This window comes from Poromitra crassiceps (assembly GCF_964638095.1).
Source record: "Poromitra crassiceps genome assembly, chromosome: 10".
Taxonomy (NCBI): domain Eukaryota; kingdom Metazoa; phylum Chordata; class Actinopteri; order Beryciformes; family Melamphaidae; genus Poromitra; species Poromitra crassiceps.
The window spans coordinates 3,812,460-3,822,259 of NC_139631.1; positions in this window are offsets into that span (position 1 = coordinate 3,812,460).

The following is a 9,800-nucleotide window of genomic DNA, read 5'->3' on the forward strand; positions in this document are numbered from 1 at the left end:
GGAGTCACACTTGAGAGGAAAATACCAAACAAGTTCTATTTACAACCCCGGTCGTGGAAATAATAATTTATTAGGAGCACTTGAAGGCAGCATCTGCACAGTCAGTCAGCAGTTGTCAAATCCCTCAGTCAACAAACAGCCGCTCCCACCAAACTACAGCCAATCACCTAGCTGCAGACAGTGGTTGCAGGACAGTCATTTTTGCGGAGTTGTTAAATTTAAACCACCCAACTCCATTCATATGCAACCAGGAAATATTAACATACTAGTTTATATTAATTTCCATAGCTCTTACTCTCTTTACCTGGCATTTAGCTTTTACGTGGTCACAAATGCAAACATTATTTTTGGTTGCACAAGATGCATCGGTGAGGAGGGATAGAGACTGAATGGTCTGAAAGTCTTCTTAAGCCCAGAGTGCACCGGGCAGGAGGTTTGATGTTTTATTACAGAAAGTGTATCAAAGCCATGAGCAAAATACAGTCATACAATCTGTCATCGTGATACTTATTGTTGAAAATGCAGTGAAAATAAATGATTGCCATTTTTGCTGGGGACCCCCTGGAACCTCCTTACAGAAGACCCCCGGGGGTCGCCGGACCCCATGGTTAGAACCACCGGTGTAGATGATAGACAGGCAGACAGATGGAGAAAGAAAGAAAGAAAGAAAGAAAGAAAGAAAGAAAGAAAGAAAGAAAGAAAGAAAGAAAGAAAGAAAGAAAGAAAGAAAGAAAGAAAGAAAGAAAGAAAGAACATGTCCCTCTGGTTGTCAATAGCAACAACTGCTCCAAGGCAAACAATCATCCCCCCCCTCCCCCCCCCCCCCCCACACACACACACACTGACACACACACACACACACACACACACACACACACACACACACACACACACACACACACACACACACACACACACACACACACACACACACACACACACACACACACACACACACACACTTTAATCAGTCCATGGATGAGAAAGAACCTTGCAGCATTCATGATGCACACACACACACACACACACGCACGCACACACACACACACACACACACACACACACACACACACACACCCACACACACATACACACAGAGACACAAAAATACAAACACACGCACGCTCGCGCACGTGCGCACACATACACACACACACACACACACACACACACACACACACACACACACACACACACACACACACACACACACACACACACACACACACACACACACAGAAAAACAAAACAAGCAAGGCGTGGGAACTGTATTTTGTTTATGCAGGTGCCCCTTTGATGTCCGTGTGGCAGGTTTGTGTTGTCGTGGAAGAAAATGAGCTGAACCAATCATATCGATCATGTCATGTGACTTGCGACAAGTCAAGACCTTCCCGCCAGGGCAGAATTCACCCTCCACAACGAGGCGCGCGCACACAGTCTCTTTTGTTTTCGGGGCAGCTCACGGTAAACTCAGCTCGCCGCTCACCAAACCTTTGGAAACCGAGACTACAATGAAGGAGAAGTCTCGGCGAACAGGTTGAATTAGGAGCTTGATTTAGTGGGAGAGTATTACCCCGTACTGAGCACTCACCTCACCTCGCCACAGCAACGGTGTTTATTGGGACTTCATCAAAGATACAAAACTACCTGATCAGCGCCATTGCCAGTGTCATGACAGACGGAGCATGAAGCAAGAGGTGAGGAAAACAGGTTGGAGTGAGGACTCCCCCTAACTTCAGGTATTTATCACTTAAATAATTTCTCACCCAATCCAGTGCGATTCCCCTGATGCCATATCGTTCCAGTTTAGTGAGTAGAATATCGTGGTTGATGGTATCAAATGCCTTTTTGAGGTCAATAAATATCCCTATAAAGTGCAGTTTCTGGTCAATGGAGTTTGTTATATCTTCTATTGATTCCATCAATGCGTGTGAAGTTGATCTGCTTCTGAATCCATATTGGCTGTCACTAAGTAAATTGTATTTATTGATACATTTGTCTATTGTTGAGTTTTTCAAGAACTTTGGAGAATTGTGGAAGTAGTGAAACAGGTCTATAATTTGTGAAGTTGTGTCTGTCTCCAGTCTTTTATACAGCGGTATTAGGCTACTTTAGCGATTTTCATTTTGTTAATTTGCCAGTTTGAAGGGAAAGGTTGCAGATGTATGATAGTGGCTTAGAAATAACCTTAATGGTCTTTTTTACTAGTGTCATATCTATGTCATCACAGTTGGTAGACACTGTTATTACATTTATTAACAATATCTATAATCTCTTCCTCATCTACAGCTCCAACAAACATAGAATTTGGATTTCTGTCAATAAGACACCCATCATTTTCAATTCTTGTCCCTGTATCACATATTTCTTTAGCCAGATTAGGCCCAATATTTACAAAAAAATGAATAAACTTATTTGCCACATCATCCATGTTATAATATACTCCATAGCCTATTCCTTTAATATTATTTTTGCTATTATTTAATACTTTACTATAATATTGCCTCCTACATTTCCTTATTATATTAGGTTATTTTTATATTTTTTATATTTATTTTCAGCCTCAATTGTTCGCATGGTCTTCGGGTCAATCTGACCCGTTTTAGAATTTCAACATCAAGGAAAAGTATGTTAAAATATTTTTTTCTCTATGAAACTTCTTCTGCTTGGCTCATTTACTGTACTAAACATGTGATATGAAAATGGTACATTTCATGCATTTGCTACCCCCCCCCTGCATCAACATATAACACCCATGGTCTTCGGGTCAATTTGACCCGGCCATTGAAAGTGGAGGCTAAAAGGGGTCAGAAGTGAAATTTAGACAATTTCTTTCTTTGAAAATGTTAGACATATTGGTATTTTCTAGTAAACATTGCATCCTGACACACACACACACACACACACACACACACACACACACACACACACACACACACACACACACACACACACCACACACACACAATGAAAGTTCACTCAGAGTTGACAGTATGTTTTGATACTATTTTGCTATTTTTAGCTACAGGTCACCTCTCTTGCACCTGTGTGGGGTGTCCACCCGCTATGCCGACCACCCGCAATGCCGACCTTAGGTTTAGGCGTGGGGGGTGGGAGAGGTTAGGTTTTGGGTTAGGGTCTGGGGGAGGTTAGGTTTAGGCATGGGGGGAGGTTAGGTTTGGCGTGGGGGCTGGGAGAGGTTAGCTCCAGCCGGTCCACCGACACGCTGCACGCCGCCTCGCTCATGAGCTGGTTCTGCTTGTGGGCTATCGGCATTGCGGCCTGTCGGCACTGCGGCCTGTCGGCACATAGACCCTGTGTGGGCGGAATTTTCTCTGAGAAACCCCAGGAAAGAGTTGTTGAGATAAGCATTTTTTGTTGCAAGTAAGTGGTGCTAAGGCGAATTGCAAGAAGTTTTATTTGTTGCCAGTAGGTGGTGCTATGCCAAATTGCCTGGAATTCAGCTCCCTGCACTGGCGCCGGAACAAGGGGGACATGGGGACATTTTGTCCCCCTTAAAATTTGGTCCCCCTAAAAAAAAAAAAAAAAAAAATTTTTTTTTTTTTTTTTTTTTTTTTTTAAATCTGAGGGGGCAACTGCCCCTGACGCTTAGAGCCCACTTTACACTGTTTACACAGCCTGTGATGCTTGTTAAAGCCGTGATCATTGTGGGATTATTACACCTGAGACAGACAGACCCAGGGATCAAGTTACAGAGAGCCCACTTTACACTGTTTACACAGCCTGTGACACTTGTTAAAGCCATGATCATTGTGGGATTATTACACCTGAGAGACAGACAGACCTGGACTCTGTACTGCACTCACTGTCATTGGCTGCTGCTATAATCGTATACGGTTATTGTTATTTTATTTTTGTGTTGAGATGACAAGTTTTGCACTGTGTTTCGAAGTGATAATAATAATAATAATAATAATAATAAGTTCAGTGTTTCTGCCTGTGTTGCTGTCTGTTGTAGTGTAATTATAAAATTACCTAAAGGGAGAGCAGGTCACCAAGTGAGTGAGAAAAGGAAAAATACTGAATAATTACATTACTACAGTATAATCCTAATGTTAATTTAAAATGAGATATTCATCTAAATATGGCTAAAAATCATCCAAACGTCCATAAAAACGTAAATTTTTCGTCGTTTTCGCCGGAAAAAAAAAAAAAAAAAAAAAAAAAAAAATTGTGTCCCCCTTATTGCAAACTCGTTCCGGCGCCACTGGCTCCCTGCACTCCGTTGGGTCCCCCTAAGCGCACTCCCCGAGTTTGAAGTTGATCGGACGAGGGGTTCTCAAGATAAAACACTTGTTGTGTTGCCAGTAGGTGGCGCTATGCCGAATTGCACGAAAACAGGTCATTGTTCTCCGTCACGTACTCCTTAGTACACTCCTAAAGTTTGAAGTAGATCCGACCAACGGTTCTGGAGATCCGGGAGGAACACACAAGGAACACACGCACTGTGTTGCCAGTAGGTGGCGCTATACCGAATTGCATGAAAACAGGTCACTGTACTCCATCACGTACTCCTTAGTACACTCAAAGAGCATGGAAGGAAAGAGACGACACTCCGGCCATTTTTGGAAACAGAATGCGCCTCGCAGTGGTCAGCTGCGGTAGCGCGGGCCCCTATAATCAGCCTCTCTAAACAGTAACTCAACGGGAGAACACTCTAAATTTCGTGGATTCACATCTTTTCTGGGCGTACTGTAAATCTTGATTGAAGTGGTGTAGTGCAGGGATGTAAAACAACAACCATATTGTGGAAACTAAGCAAAATTTTTCGTTTTTTTCTTTTAGTTTTTTCAAGATAAATAGTAAATGCAAAGGACCCAAGGTTAAAACCACGGCAACGCACTTCTGACGGAGTGGACGACAGCCGCATTAGATCCGACCAACGGTTCTCGAGATCCGGGAGGAACACACAAGGAACACACGCACGCACAGGAACACACGTACGCACAGACGCACAGACAGACGCACTGACAGCGACAATCTCATAATCTCCTCGCGGAGATAATAAATAAACTTGAGTAGCTCTTTATTAAAATGAAGAACAAACTATGATTAGTAGGATTTTTGGGGTTTATAACGACTTTAGAATGGTTGAACATGAGCCGGGTCAAATTGACCCGAACGCCATCGGTGTGACTAAAAGACGAAGACCACACGAGGGTTAAAGGAACACTCCGCCCATTTTCAACCAGCTTTGTATCATTAGAACATCAGTAGTATATCAGAAAACTGTAAACGGTTTTGAAGTCTGTCATTTCATTTTACAGTTATTGAGTGTTAAAGTGTGGACCAGTGACATCACTGGTCCACACTAACTCAAATTAATAACTCATTAACTCAAATCAACTCTCAATAACTGTCAAACTATTCATCATTCATCTAGTTTGACAGTTATTGAGAGTTGATTTGAGTTAATGAGTTATTAATTTGAGTTAGTGTGGACCAGTGATGTCACTGGTCCACACTTTAACCCTCAATAACTGTCAAATTAAATGACAGACTTCAAAACCGTTTACAGTTTTCTCATATACTACTGATGTTCTAATGATACAACGCTGGTTGAAAATGGGCGGAGTGTTCCTTTAATAAAATCTCTGTACAGAGTATTTTTCTTTTTGCAGGCATTCTCTAACCCTTTAGTGATCCAAGGTTGATCTATATTTTTTGTTTTCTATTATACTGTAATATAGGACAATTTTTTTATCATATAATAGTTTGTATTTAAAAATGCTTCATAAGCACAGTCAAATATCATTCTCTTTATATAACAGTTCCCAATTTTGTACTAGCAGATCATTCCTAAATGAGTTCATGGATTCCTCCGTCCTTACTCTTCTGTATTGTATGTTGTTGGTGTCATGCAACTGATGTCATAAACTGCAAAAACAGGAAGGTGGTCGCTGATATCATTGATTAATAAACCACTCACTGTTTTGTTTTCTATGTCATTGGTGTATATGTTGTCAATTAAGGTGGCGCAATAGGATGTAATCCTACTTGGTTTGGTGATTGTCGGATGTAAGGCCATGCTGTATATTGCATTTATGAATTAATCAGTTGCTCTGTGCTTGTTCGGATTCAGCAGATCAATATTCATATCCCCACAAATGCACAAAGCAGATTTCTAAAGTTAAGCATTCTAATAAGTTGTCAACCACAGTTGTCATGCATTCAATAATATAATTCAGATTAGTGTCCACATACACAGCCACTCCACCTCCGCCCTTATGACGCCTGCATATGTAATTAAATTCATATCCAGGTGGTTCAAAGTCCATTCCTTTGTCTGGGTGGATCCAGGTTTCCGATATGGCAATGATGTCAAATGGTTTTGTAAAGTGACCTAAATATTCCTTGATGCCGTTGAAGTTTGCATACAGACTTCTACTATTGAAATGGATTATTGATGGTTTGTTATCAGCCTTGATGGTATGGTTGTACTGAACGTCTGTGTAATAACAGCAGTTATCACTTATACTGGAAAATAAATTATTGTCCGGGTCAATATCATTTTCCATGTCCTGAGAATTATGGTCAGTATATTGAAATGTTTTCAGTTATCATTATAATAATGATAATAATAATAAAACTTCAATTAATAACCCCGGATTTTATTTGCTTCGGCCTATAGGCTGTTTAGGAACTGCATCTATTGGGTGTTCAGTGTTTCCCTGAAAATCTTTCAGGCCTGGAGGGATTTAACGTACCCCGACCGCAACGGTGGGGGCCGTCGCTGGTGACGCTAAACTTTTAGCTAACCTGTTCGCATCTATGTTGGCAATGGCATCCCAAGTATCATCATACTATTATGGGATGCAATAGGAACAGTTGTATTATGGGATGTGCGTTTCCCAGGCAACGACAAACTTTGACAGACACGTTTTGGCACAATGCTCCTAAAAGCAAAATGCTTATTGTTTTGAATGATTTGGCTTTTTATTCAAGCCAGTGTAAATGCAGACACATCAAATACACACAAACTTTCACACAAACAACAGACACACATGTAAATGCAGACACATCAAATACACACAAACTCTCACACACACAACAACAGACACACATGTAAATGCAGACACATCAAATACACACAAACTCTCTCTCTCACACACACAACAGACACACATGTAAATGCAGACACATTAAATACACACAAACTCTCACACACACAACAACAGACACACATGTAAATGCAGACACATCAAATACACACAAACTCTCTCTCTCACACACACACACACACACACACACACAACAACAGACACACATGTAAATGCAGACACATCAAATACACACAAACTCTCACACACACACAACAGACACACATGTAAATGTAGACACATCAAATACACAAACTCTCACACACACAACAACAGACACACATGTAAATGCAGACACATCAAATACACACAAACTCTCACACACAACAATAGACACACATGTAAATGCAGACACATCAAATACACACAAACTCTCACACACACAACAGACACACATGTAAATGCAGACACATCAAATACACACAAACTCTAACACACACAACAACAGACACACAGGTAAATGCAGACACATCAAATACACACAAACTCTCTCACACTCACACACATTTTAAATACTTTATTTGGTTCCACAAATTACATTTCATAAGCAGGGAAACAAATATATCAGGGTCAATTAGTACTGAGCACTTATGGATACACATAGCACCTCCTTCTCCACACTGCTAGACTGCCAATAATTGCTGAGACAGAGCAATATTTGACAGTTTGTTTGGCTCTTGCCCTTGTCACCTCAGCAATCTGCAGGCCTCTCATGGTGCATTTATGTACATGTCCCAGGCTTCCAAATATAAGCACACTGTATCTACAGGTATAACCTAGGCTCGTGATGGTCTCGAGTAGTGGTTGGTATTTTATATATTTTTCTTGGAATGCCTGGTCCATGTACAGGTCAAAGACACAGCCTACCTCTAGCATCAGCACCTGCTTATGGCTGGTGTCAACAAAAACAGCGTCGGGTGTATTGGGGATATTAGCAAAGACATCACAGGCAGACCCAAACCACTCTGGTACCACTCTACTGTGCTTATACAGTACTGCACTAGCAGGCATGATGTTATGGACTGCATCAGACACAATATTTACAATACGGTCATGGCGAGCTATGTACAGTTGTTTGTATGCATGACATCCATTCGTTATGTGTGCTGTGGATTCTAGATGGTGCTGTGAATCTGGATGGTTCAAACAACAGACACACATGTAAATGCAGACACATCAAATACACACAAACTCTCACACACACAACAACAGACACACATGTAAATGCACACACATCAAATACACACAAACTCTCTCTCACACACACAACAACAGACACACATGTAAATGCACACACATCAAATACACACAAACTCTCTCACACACACAACAACAGACACACATGTAAATGCAGACACATCAAATACACAAACTCTCACACACACACAACAACAGACACATGTAAATGCAGACACATCAAATACACACAAACTCTCTCACACACACAACAACAGACACACATGTAAATGCAGACACATCAAATACACAAACTCTCACACACACACAACAGACACACATGTAAATGCAGACACATCAAATACACACAAACTCTCACACACAACAACAGACACACATGTAAATGCAGACACATCAAATACACACAAACTCTCACACACAACAACAGACACACATGTAAATGCAGACACATCAAATACACAAACTCTCACACACACACAACAACAGACACATGTAAATGCAGACACATCAAATACACACAAACTCTCACACACACAACAACAGACACACATGTAAATGCAGACACATCAAATACACACAAACTCTCTTACTTTTACACACACACACACACACACACACACGCACGCACGCACGCACGCACGCACACACACACACACAACAGACACACATGTAAATGCAGGCACATCAAATACACACAAACTCTCACACACAACAACAGACACACATGTAAATGCAGACCATTGACCTATATATAAATGGACCAACATAGCTCATTGACTTTGACACAGCAAAATGAAGCTCACTTCCGGATATTGTTTGATTTCGTTTGATTGGTTGAATGAATGAATGCTACACGGAAGTACGAGGAGAGGGGGCGGCTGCCCCTAGCAGCTGCCGGGGGAGTTTCCGAATTTGCTCTGTCTCCCTTATCGCCGTAATGCATTATGGGTAGTCAGCTACTTTGGCTAATGTAGCCGCTAACGCTACTTACTTTACATTGCAGTAAAACGGCACTGAATGACCAAATTGATTTAACTTTTAACCATTTCGAGTAACACTGTTTCCATACGGACCCCCAGCGTTGGTTAGTTGTTTATAACGTGACTCTATTTAAAACCTTATAACTTACTCCGGTTTCTGTGCTGAATCCAATGGTCTAAATTCTTACTACTACTACTACTACTCCAACCTTCATCGCGTCATTGTTCTCCTCCCGCCCCAGCTTCATGCGTCCCTGAACACGCATATCTTTGACATCATGTAGTTTGTAGTCTATAGCAAATTATTTATTTAATTATTTATTGTGCAAGTTAGTAGCCTACTTAATTAACCTGTATACAGTGTGGCATAATTGTGCTTTAAGTAAAACAGTTGTCTAATGGTAAAGTAAAGTCGAAATGAATTATGCAAAGGACAAATAATATGAAAACGAATAAGCAAGAATATGAAAATGGATTAAAAAATGCACATTTTAAATTGCAT